The 12,500-nt window shown below is 45.6% G+C and overlaps 1 protein-coding gene across 1 annotated transcript in view; it reads right to left on the bottom strand.

Moving 5' to 3' along the window:
- Nucleotides 1–12,500, bottom strand: part of LOC137645521 (serine-rich adhesin for platelets-like) — a 153,771-nt gene that overhangs the window by 28,040 nt on the left and 113,231 nt on the right. The window lies entirely within an intron of this gene.

Below are 12,500 nucleotides of genomic sequence, written 5' to 3'. Positions count from 1 at the left end.
CAAACTTATGGGTGAAATATTCCCTTACTTCATGTGTATAATCAAAAATAAAATATATACTAATCCATATAACTGCAAGAATACTGAACTCAGCATGAATGAAACTAAGTTTTATGTGAAGGGGGGGGGGTTTTGGTATCCAACTCCCAACATTACATGGGGAGACCCTTCATGAACCACTGCAATGAGGTTTCCTACTCATTTAAGCACACATAGGAATACAAACTATAAAATTATTTCTGTCTTACCTCAAACTTGAAAATTAAGTATCTATTGAGGTAAAATTATGCAATAAATATTTTTTTTACAGGAAATCAAGCCACCCTACAATTCACAGGAATTGAGATAATCTAGTCTAGCCTACATCAATTCTTGAGACACACACAGATTAAGTAGACTTGCTACAGAACACGATAAGTATTAAAACAAATTTCCTGGGGAAAGAGTTTTTATGAATGGCTTTGCTGGTTACTCTTTTCATTCTCAAAACACGATAAAGATGTATGCTATACTGTATACCATTTTCAACAACGTTGAAACATATTACAATCCAATATGCAATTATATTTTTGCAAGTACAGTATATATAAAGTATTGAATTTACAAAATGGCTTTCATTTTCAATCTTTTAAAGGTTACTTTTATTCTGAATACAGGAGTTTTATCAATGCTATCTTATTTTCCTTTCAGTCAATATAGCATTACAAAAAGTGTACCCATCTGCAGTGTAATTTGATTAAACACTGGAGTACTGTAACATGCATTTCACTAGGTTGTGAAATTCAAAGCCTAGTTGTTTCTTGAAAGATTTCAGCTTAGACTGTGAACAATGGTGACTACGAAACATTACTACTAGCAGCTTTTGATTATACATGTCTATTTTCATAGTTTCTTTAAAAGTTATGAATAAATTAATAGTATATTTTTTGCAATAACCCTTTTATAGTTTATTTTTATAAACATACAGATGTGAATGTTGGGAGAGGAGATCAGATGGTTACAAACACACACATTCATACATTACTCATACTGCTTATGTATTGCTTATGTGTGATAGTACAATTCTTGTACTGATTGTATCAGGGATTTAGGTAGGCTAGCTAATTGTGTCAAAGATCTTGAGTTCAATACAGTCTTCTCTGCTTAATATAACTGTGTAATTTTCATTCACTTTAATGATACATAACAGTAGTTGTTATGCTACAATTCTGGGGTAGCCTCCTAAGCTACACTAATTTACCTTACCCAAGTGTAACTTATATAACCTCTTGGCATATTAGTGTGGATATACGAGTGATTACTAATATTTTAATTTTCATACATCAAAATTTATACATAAGGAGCAGGAAAAACTGCATAAAGCTGGTATGGTTAGAAAAAAAGAAGACATGGTGAAACTGTTGAAAATTTTACCTTTACTACCAAAATGTTAATGTTTCCGAGCATTTTGAGGTCGTCATATCAAACCTTTCAAATTTATCTGATACAGGAGTGCCTTCTGCTACTTCATTCTTTTTCAATTTGGAGATTACTTTATGAACAGTGCTCAAATTGGTTGAATAATTATAAAAAAAGGTATGAAAACAGTATTTTATAAAATGTATACATTCTTAACTACTCCACCTTTATGTGTATCTTTCCTACTTACAGATTATGTATAAATGGCATTTTTTGGTTTAAAAGAGTGGTAATATTTAAAAGAATAAAGTTAATATTTCCCTCCACCAACAAAGTTGGAGAGGAGGTTGTGTTTTCACCGTTGTTTGTTTGTTTGTGTGAACAACTTCCAGGCCACAATTTACTCATATAATGGTGAAACTTTCAGGGATTAATCTTATGTTGAGACATGGACGTTATTCAATTTTGAAAGTCCTGGGTCAGGGTCAAGAGATAAGCTGCTGTGGCATGGGTACTTGCTCCACTGAATGACCCTCTAGTTAAATAAGGGATTAATCAATTCCATTTGGAGATGATACACAGATTTTCCATCTTTACCCATGTTCCTGATAGGTTAGAAACCTCTATATTTTCAATATAGTATTTGTTTACAATATGCAATTAGCAATTTACCTTGAACAGCACAAACAAGAAAGCTTGTAGAATCTTTCAACAATAAAGTATGGTGCTCATATTACAATTCTTCTAACTTAAAAGACTAACAACAATAAACACCTTAAAAATCGAAACATTCTGTTTGACCATTATATTCCTTATCAGATAAGTTTATGAATTCTTGAAACACATTAATATCTTAAGAGTTCAAATGTCTGAGTGCTATTTCTCCAAGTACTAAGAGAAATTGTTTCCACCAGCAACTATTAAAAACCAAATGATTAATATTCATTATTTCAATACTTACTCAATGTTCATTGTGCTACAAGCTTTAAAAATGCAACTATGCTTTATAAATCTTGAAAAATTAGACAAGTAGTGAATTTTGTGAATAAACCTCCAATATCTTAAAAACTACAGTACTACTACTACCACTACTAGCGGCCAATATTCGAGGCCAACAGTGTTTATGATTCATATTTGGTTTGTCCACACTAAATGTGGGTAGTGGCAATAACTTTGGGATGGTTAAAGAATGACACCCAAAATTAAATTATAAATAACAAAATGCTTCATGATATTCAAATTACAGATTCAACCCCCAGATAACTTAGAACCAGGATAATCTGAGGTTGAGAGAGAACTTGTAACTTTTCTTCTAAGATAACCATTTGGGATTTTTAAAAGGACAGAAGTGTCAAAGCGTGTGTGTGTGTGTGTGTGTGTGTGTATATATATATATATATATATATATATATATATATATATATATATATATATATATATATATATATATATATATATATATATATATATATATATATATATATATATATATATTTGGGCTCAAGCCATGGCGTCCTGATGGAAGGTTCCTGTTTGGTAGCTTCCTTGGGTATAAGACTACTAAGATATTCCCAGAGAATTTAACCACAGGTTATCACAGAATTCTAACTTCTGGAGCGAGTATCTCAAAGGTTTCCCTTTAAGACATCGTAATACAACAGGGGACACGCATGTCTGAACGTGCCACATAGCTATCTCCACCCCGAACAGAGTTAATGCTTCGGTGTGTAAGGATTGAGAATAGCTGGGAGCCGTTCCACAGCTAATCTCACTCGTGGCTACTACTGATACTCGAGACGTAAACAAACGGACGCCATTGCTCTAATGACGTCACGCGCGTCTTTATCCTTTGTTTAGTAGCTGCCCTACTTAGACGGATTTTCCCTTGTGTTAACTTTATCGCTTTGCATCTTCGCTATGTCGTTACCTTCAGCCTCGCCTTCTTCTGGAAAGTTGAGTACAAGGTTCCAGTATTGTTTAATTAAGCTCTGGCCGTAAAGTAAATATTATTTTGCGAAATAATTGATGTTTTGTGGCAGAGCTGTGCCTCTACCGGACCCGCCATTTTATGGCGTCGTTGTTGTTTTGCATGTCTTATTTAGTTAGCCACAACAACGCTTCCGGCTTTATATACTAATCGAATACATTAGTTTATTTAGTCTTCATAGCTAGGAACTTTTATATCGTGTTTAGACGCTTTTTATCGGTCATCGATTGACCTCATACCAGTCGGCTACTATAGCCCCCAGGCCAGGAGCCTACATACAAGTGTTCATGCATGATTTATTAGTGATCCTAGACTAAGTTATGAAGATAGTGGCATTATTATTTTACAATACTTTTGACTAGTGATGCAAATGTTTTCGCCTTCAGGGACCATATAGGGGATAGGCTAGTCAGTGATTCTTTCTAGCCTAACCTAACCTTAGGACCCCTATATGCTTCCTTCATCCCCTGCCTTGGCATTCCCTCTATTTAGCCTTGATCCCTTTTCTGAGTAAAGGGATTAATTGTCTAATAGAGTATATATATATCGCCTCTCAGTCCTCCCTAAAGGAATGAACCCCCTTTAGGATTGCGTCTGAGAGTGAGGTTAGGCTAGCCTACCTCTATGGCTAGGATAGTCTATGACTTTCCTGCGATAGCGATATGTCTTCTTCCTTGCCTAGTTCAGGACTTTTAGCCCTGCTCTAGGTCGGGTTAGGAAGGTTTCTCTGTTCCATGCTGAAACTGTACTCTTGCACCGTTTTAGCCGATCAGCCTGATCTTAGGTTAGGGAGTGTCCTCCCTTCCCTTAGTGGCCGCTCTGGTACAGAAACCCTTCCTGGGAAGACCTCTCTCTTCTCCCTCCCCACCTATCTCTTGTATAGCCTAGCCTATGCTTAGGTTAGTTTATACTCATCTGTCCCCTGTCCTACAAATCCTCCTTAGGGTGGATGAGTAGGGCTACCCGAGCTTCCCTGTGCAGTCCGCTCTGGTACATATACCTTCATAGTGTCCTATAAGGTTAGTTACTAGTGTAGTTCTGCATAGGGGAGTCTCCCCCCCCCTCTTGGGTGTTCCCTAGCCCTCCCTTGGGCTACCTGCTCCCGGTCCCTAGTGACCCCTGCTTATGGATGTTAGAGCCTGTCTCTATCATGGGTACACCCTCTCAGGGAGGGGGAGGGATGTCTGGAACCCTGACGGTACTTCCTGCATTCCTTCCCCCCTCCCCCTGTCTCTCTATCTATCCGGGTGCCGGTCTCTTGCCGCCTCTACTGTCGGCAATACCTGCCTCCCTCTTGGTGACTTCCCTACCCTTGCCGCCAGCCCCCCGTGTACCGAGGGACTGCCGGCTGCCGCCGGCTACTACCGGCGGCTCTCCTACTCCTATCTAATCGTCCGCTTGCCGGTCGATCACCGGAGTGCCGGCATATACTGCCGGCAACCCGATACTACCTGTACCATCCTTATCCCAGTCACCAACCTGGCATCCTCCGGCTGCCGGAGCCGCCGCTCCTTGCCGGCGTGCCGCCGCTGTGCCGGCGGCCGCCATCCTGGTATCTAACTGACTTTTGAAAATTGTCTGTTCTAATGCCAGAATCTATGCTGGAGCGAGCTCCGGCATGCCGGCGGCTTGCCGGATGCCCCGGAGGCGTCAAGAATACTTGCACCCCCTCACTGTAGCTATCATAAGACTAAGATAGCCCTACATAGCAAATAGATAAGCTGCTTTGCTTTTAAGATCAGTACCTGGTACTGCTTTATTAGTGATCATGCTGTCTCTTTGCATTCTTCTAATTCCAGCATGCTATGTGCATCTTAGCACGGCTGGTTGCCAGAAGCAGTTACCTTTTTGGGCTCAAGCCATGGCGTCCTGATGGAAGGTTCCTGTTTGGTAGCTTCCTTGGGTATAAGACTACTAAGATATTCCCAGAGAATTTAACCACAGGTTATCACAGAATTCTAACTTCTGGAGCGAGTATCTCAAAGGTTTCCCCTTAAGACATCGTAATACAACAGGGGACACGCATGTCTGAACGTGCCACATAGCTATCTCCACCCCGAACAGAGTTAATGCTTCGGTGTGTAAGGATTGAGAATAGCTGGGAGCCGTTCCACAGCTAATCTCACTCGTGGCTACTACTGATACTCGAGACGTAAACAAACGGACGCCATTGCTCTAATGACGTCACGCGCGTCTTCATCCTTTGTTTAGTAGCTGCCCTACTTAGACGGATTTTCCCTTGTGTTAACTTTATCGCTTTGCATCTTCGCTATGTCGTTACCTTCAGCCTCGCCTTCTTCTGGAAAGTTGAGTACAAGGTTCCAGTATTGTTTAATTAAGCTCTGGCCGTAAAGTAAATATTATTTTGCGAAATAATTGATGTTTTGTGGCAGAGCTGTGCCTCTACCGGACCCGCCATTTTATGGCGTCGTTGTTGTTTTGCATGTCTTATTTAGTTAGCCACAACAACGCTTCCGGCTTTATATACTAATCGAATACATTAGTTTATTTAGTCTTCATAGCTAGGAACTTTTATATCGTGTTTAGACGCTTTTTATCGGTCATCGATTGACCTCATACCAGTCGGCTACTATAGCCCCCAGGCCAGGAGCCTACATACAAGTGTTCATGCATGATTTATTAGTGATCCTAGACTAAGTTATGAAGATAGTGGCATTTATTTTACAATACTTTTGACTAGTGATGCAAATGTTTTCGCCTTCAGGGACCATATAGGGGATAGGCTAGTCAGTGATTCTTTCTAGCCTAACCTAACCTTAGGACCCCTATATGCTTCCTTCATCCCCTGCCTTGGCATTCCCTCTATTTAGCCTTGATCCCTTTTCTGAGTAAAGGGATTAATTGTCTAATAGAGTATATATATATCGCCTCTCAGTCCTCCCTAAAGGAATGAACCCCCTTTAGGATTGCGTCTGAGAGTGAGGTTAGGCTAGCCTACCTCTATGGCTAGGATAGTCTATGACTTTCCTGCGATAGCGATATGTCTTCTTCCTTGCCTAGTTCAGGACTTTTAGCCCTGCTCTAGGTCGGGTTAGGAAGGTTTCTCTGTTCCATGCTGAAACTGTACTCTTGCACCGTTTTAGCCGATCAGCCTGATCTTAGGTTAGGGAGTGTCCTCCCTTCCCTTAGTGGCCGCTCTGGTACAGAAACCCTTCCTGGGAAGACCTCTCTCTTCTCCCTCCCCACCTATCTCTTGTATAGCCTAGCCTATGCTTAGGTTAGTTTATACTCATCTGTCCCCTGTCCTACAAATCCTCCTTAGGGTGGATGAGTAGGGCTACCCGAGCTTCCCTGTGCAGTCCGCTCTGGTACATATACCTTCATAGTGTCCTATAAGGTTAGTTACTAGTGTAGTTCTGCATAGGGGAGTCTCCCCCCCCTCTTGGGTGTTCCCTAGCCCTCCCTTGGGCTACCTGCTCCCGGTCCCTAGTGACCCCTGCTTATGGATGTTAGAGCCTGTCTCTATCATGGGTACACCCTCTCAGGGAGGGGGAGGGATGTCTGGAACCCTGACGGTACTTCCTGCATTCCTTCCCCCCTCCCCCTGTCTCTCTATCTATCCGGGTGCCGGTCTCTTGCCGCCTCTACTGTCGGCAATACCTGCCTCCCTCTTGGTGACTTCCCTACCCTTGCCGCCAGCCCCCCGTGTACCGAGGGACTGCCGGCTGCCGCCGGCTACTACCGGCGGCTCTCCTACTCCTATCTAATCGTCCGCTTGCCGGTCGATCACCGGAGTGCCGGCATATACTGCCGGCAACCCGATACTACCTGTACCATCCTTATCCCAGTCACCAACCTGGCATCCTCCGGCTGCCGGAGCCGCCGCTCCTTGCCGGCGTGCCGCCGCTGTGCCGGCGGCCGCCATCCTGGTATCTAACTGACTTTTGAAAATTGTCTGTTCTAATGCCAGAATCTATGCTGGAGCGAGCTCCGGCATGCCGGCGGCTTGCCGGATGCCCCGGAGGCGTCAAGAATACTTGCACCCCCTCACTGTAGCTATCATAAGACTAAGATAGCCCTACATAGCAAATAGATAAGCTGCTTTGCTTTTAAGATCAGTACCTGGTACTGCTTTATTAGTGATCATGCTGTCTCTTTGCATTCTTCTAATTCCAGCATGCTATGTGCATCTTAGCACGGCTGGTTGCCAGAAGCAGTTACCTTTATGAGGCCTTCTGGCTCTTTACTGGAAACCGAATGAATTCGATCCCAACCTTGTCCTTGGCTTTCCATGGAGTTCCAATATAATGGGAATCCTAGGAAACTATATCCAATGATCTCGGTCATTTGGATTATCCCAGGACCAAGCTTATGGTAACCAGCCGGGCGAGATGCATGGAGCATGTTCTCCTTTACTGTTTTCATTCTCTATGCATCACACCTTCTTAAGTTAAAATTAATGATTAATATTAACTTAGTTTAAGAGCCATTCCTATGACTCCCCCATACTCATTTTCTCTTTCTTCCACAGGAGGAGCAGATGAAGTGTGACTTCGCCTTCTGCGCTGTGAAACGCCCGCAGTTTTACGGGCATACGGCTTGTAGGACTCACGCCCCTTGTGCAGACAAGAAAGGGGATTTGAAGTTCTGGAATCCACTGGATTGTACGGTCTGCCAGGCCCACCTAGTTGAGGCCTTCCATAACCCTCCCTCAGCGGAGGTTAGAGACATTTCTCGCGAAAAGCTGCGCAAGTGGGTGCGTGGCTTTCAGAAAAATGCTACCGGACCGTACCTGGCCACCGAAGAACTGAGGTCCCTGTTGTTCCCTAAGGCCTCCCCTGACTCAGTGGTTCCGAAAGACGCAATCCCCACTGTCCAAATTACGGTGGAACCTGATGTGGTCATGGCTCAGTCCATGCATGAGTGTCGATTAGATTCCGAGGATGATGAGCAGATCTCTGACGTCTCGGAAGACACGGAGAAGACGCTTATGGCTCAAGGAGCCGAAGAGGACGAAGACAAGGTGGAATACACCGAGTCGGAGCTTGGAGCTCCTCCCTCATCCATCCCTCCGCCTACTCCTACACCGACGGATGTGTCCCTTCCGTCTACCTCCTCGACCCCGGATCCCTCTTCGTCTACCCAAGAACTGATCCGGCTGATTAGAGCTGTCATGGACGACAGACTGAAGGAGAACCAGGAGTCCATCAGGTCAATGATTGGATCCAGAGAACCGAAGAAGATTTCGGTTAAGGATCTCCCAGCTTGCTCTCATGCCAACCCGTGGAGGTATGCAGAGCATATGGTTATTGCGACCGGCAGGATCTTTGTTAGTGACAAGATTGGCACGGTCCCGTTGGAAGACGTGGAGTTCTTCCCAAGCTTCGAGGCCTACCCGGACTGTTACGTCCGGCTTCGTTCCGAACCTGCCTCGAAGGAGGAGACCGAACCTAAAGAAGAGATAGTGTTCGATCTCGCAAAGGCCCAGGCTATGCTAGCCTCCGCATTTAAGAGCAGGGGCTTTACCTGCTCTAAGCTTCCTGCCTTGAGCAAGAAGCATCCTACTTATGTAGCACCTGACACTGCGGTTCTTCCTTTCCTGGAAAAGGCCTTAGCTGCATGCCTTAAAGCGGCGGAAGAAGGAAAACCCTGCCCTGCACTGGAGGAGTGCAGACCCTTCTCCATCGTGACACCCCCTGACACTAGGCAATGGAAAGATGTTCAACATACTTTCGTCGTGGGTAGGCTCGATCCTGACGTCGCCGGACGTCAGTTTAATGAGGACCTCCCTAAGCTCAATGATCACCTCCTTCGCCGGGAACAAGACACGAAGGAGAGGCTTGCGGCATCTCTTTCTCATCAAGTCCAACTTGAAGTTATGGCCTGTGACACAAGAGTACCTGATCACTACATGGTACTAGCCAAATCCCACTTACTTACAGTAATGAAGGACTTGTACCATTTCATAAAGGCTCGTAGAGCCTGTCGTGAATTCGTGTTTGTCGGTGCCACCGTGAAACACGAACCCCGGAGGCTGATTTCCTCCAACATCTGGGGAAAGCACCTGTTTCCTTCTGACCTTGTCAAGGAAATAACTGACAGAGCCGCCACGGAGAATAGGAACCTTCTCCACAAGTGGGGCATGTCCAGAAAAAGGAAACCCTCTCAGGACGATGGACCTCAGCCTAAGAGGAAACCTCAGAAACCAAAACCCCAGCAACGTCAACAACGACGTCAGTTTCCGGGACCCGCTACCTCCCAAGTGGTTGCCCAACCACAGCAGACCTTTCAATTGGTCCCCCAACCGGTGTTGTCACAGTCACCGGTCTTCACCCCTGCCTTTGAGCAGCCATCCACTACCTTTCATGCCAGAGGTAGAGGCTCGTCCAGGGGTGCAAGCAGAGACGCCTCTCGTCGTCCCTCCAGAGGTAGAGGAGGAAAGGGAGCTAGCGGCCGAGGCAACAAGTCCTCGGGACACCAGAAGCAATGAAGTGCTTCCGGTGGGAGGAAGACTCCGCCAATTCCAGGATCGTTGGACCTTCGATCCTTGGGCACACAGCATCATCAAGAACGGTCTAGGCTGGAGTTGGGTGCAACCACCCCCAATCTTCCAGCGATTCTTTCAACAATCGACCCCCATTCTGGAAGAATATGTTCTAGACCTCTTGAACAAGAAGGTGATAAGGAAGGTAAAGTCCACCAGGTTCCAAGGGAGACTGTTTTGCGTTCCCAAGAAGGACTCAGACAAGCTCAGAGTCATTCTGGACTTATCCCCCCTCAACAAGTTCATAGAGAACAACAAATTCAAGATGCTGACGCTTCAACAAATAAGGACCCTTCTGCCTCAAGGTTCCTACACGGTCTCTATAGACCTGGCGGATGCCTATTGGCACATTCCAATGAACCATCACGCTTCCTCCTACCTAGGATTTCGACTCCAAAGGAAAAGCTACGCCTTCCGGGCCATGCCATTCGGCCTCAATGTGGCCCCTCGGATCTTCACAAAGCTGGCGGATGCCATAGTACAACAGCTCCGCCTAAGAAACGTCCAGGTGATGGCCTACCTCGACGACTGGCTAGTCTGGGCTCCATCGCCCGAAGAGTGTGCAAAGTCTTGCGACGAAGTTACCCAGTACTTAGAACACCTGGGATTCAAGATCAACGAGAAGAAATCTCGCCTCTCTCCAGCTCAGAAGTTTCAGTGGCTGGGAATCCACTGGAATCTTCAGTCACACCGCCTTTCCATCCCCCAGAAGAAAAGGAAGGAAATAGCAGGGTCTGTCAAGCGACTACTGAAATCCAAACGCATTTCAAGACGACAGCAGGAACGAGTTCTAGGCTCGCTACAATTCGCCTCAGTGACAAACCCAGTGCTTCGCGCACAGCTAAAGGATGCCGCGGGAGTCTGGAGACGATCGGCATCCATCGCTCGAAGAGACCTCAAGAGACGGCTTCCAAACAGACTTCGACGCCTCCTAAAGCCGTGGTCGGAAGCAAAGGCCCTGAAAAGGTCCATTCCTCTCCAACACCCTCCTCCATCTCTCAACATCCACACGGATGCCTCACTGGAGGGCTGGGGAGGTCACTCCCACCTGAAACAAGCTCAAGGGACCTGGTCTCCACTATTCAAGACGTTCCACATAAACATCTTGGAGGCCATGGCGGTCCTTCTTACTCTGAAGAAGTTATCCCCGCCGCCCTCGATCCACATCCGTCTAACCCTAGACAACTCGGTGGTAGTTCGTTGTCTCAATCGCCAGGGCTCAAGATCGCCCCAGATAAATCAGGTGCTTCTCCCAATCTTCCGTCTGGCGGAGAAGAAGAAGTGGCACCTGTCTGCAGTTCACCTACAAGGATTCCGCAACGTGACAGCGGATGCTCTATCTCGGACAAACCCGATAGAGTCGGAATGGTCTCTAGACGCAAGATCATTCTCCTTCATCTCTCATCAAGTCCCAGAACTTCAGATAGATCTCTTTGCAACGAGCGACAACAATCAACTTCCTCTGTACGTAGCCCCGTACGAGGACCCCAAAGCAGAAGCGGTGGACGCCATGTCACTGGACTGGAACAGATGGTCCAAGATATACCTGTTCCCTCCCACCAACCTTCTGTTGAAAGTCCTCTCCAAACTGAGAACCTTCAAAGGGACAGCGGCCCTAGTGGCTCCCAAGTGGCCCCGGAGCAACTGGTACCCCCTGGTCCTGGAGCTGCAGCCCAAGCTGATCCCTCTCCCGGGCCCAGTTCTCTCTCAACAAGTACAGAAGTCGACTGTCTTCGCTTCATCATCGAAAATCAAGGACCTTCATCTCATGATTTTCTCTCCCTTGCCGCAAAGAAGAGGTTTGGGATCTCGAAGAAAAGTTTAGACTTCCTAGAGGAATACAAGACCGAATCCACGAGACGGCAATATGAATCATCCTGGAGGAAATGGGTCTCCTTTGTTAAAGCAAAAAATCCTAAAGAAATCACCATTGATTTCTGTATGTCCTTCTTCATTCACCTTCATGGACAAGGATTAGCAGCCAATACGATTTCAACCTGCAAATCGGCTTTGACTAGACCAATTCTATATGCTTTCCAAATTGATCTGTCCAACGACATCTTTAACAAATTACCAAAAGCATGTGCTCGCCTACGCCCAGCACCCCCTCCGAAACCGATCTCCTGGTCACTAGACAAGGTGCTCCATTTCGCCTCCAACTTGGACAACGATTCATGCCCCCTCAAGGATCTGACTCAGAAAGTTATATTTTTATTTGCTCTCGCCTCGGGAGCTCGAGTCAGCGAAATAGTGGCATTATCAAGAGAGGAGGGACACATCCTGTTTGCTGATTCAGGAGAAGTGACCCTCTCCCCTGATCCGACGTTTCTCGCCAAAAATGAATTACCCACCAAAAGATGGGGCCCTTGGAGAATATGCCCCCTGAAGGAGGATGTCTCTCTATGTCCAGTAGAGAGTCTCAAGGTCTATCTTCGCAGAACTTCGAACTTTGGTGGAGGCCAACTCTTCAAAGGAGAAACATCGGGCAGCGACCTGTCACTGAAACAATTAAGAGCGAAAATCACCTACTTCATTCGCAGAGCGGATCCGAACAGTACACCCGCTGGTCATGATCCTAGAAAAGTGGCATCTTCTCTGAACTTCTTTCAG

This window comes from Palaemon carinicauda, chromosome 8, assembly GCF_036898095.1.
Source record: "Palaemon carinicauda isolate YSFRI2023 chromosome 8, ASM3689809v2, whole genome shotgun sequence".
NCBI classification, from domain to species: domain Eukaryota; kingdom Metazoa; phylum Arthropoda; class Malacostraca; order Decapoda; family Palaemonidae; genus Palaemon; species Palaemon carinicauda.
The sequence above is the reverse complement of the archived record's forward strand: the minus strand, read 5'-3'. Positions and strand labels throughout refer to the sequence as shown.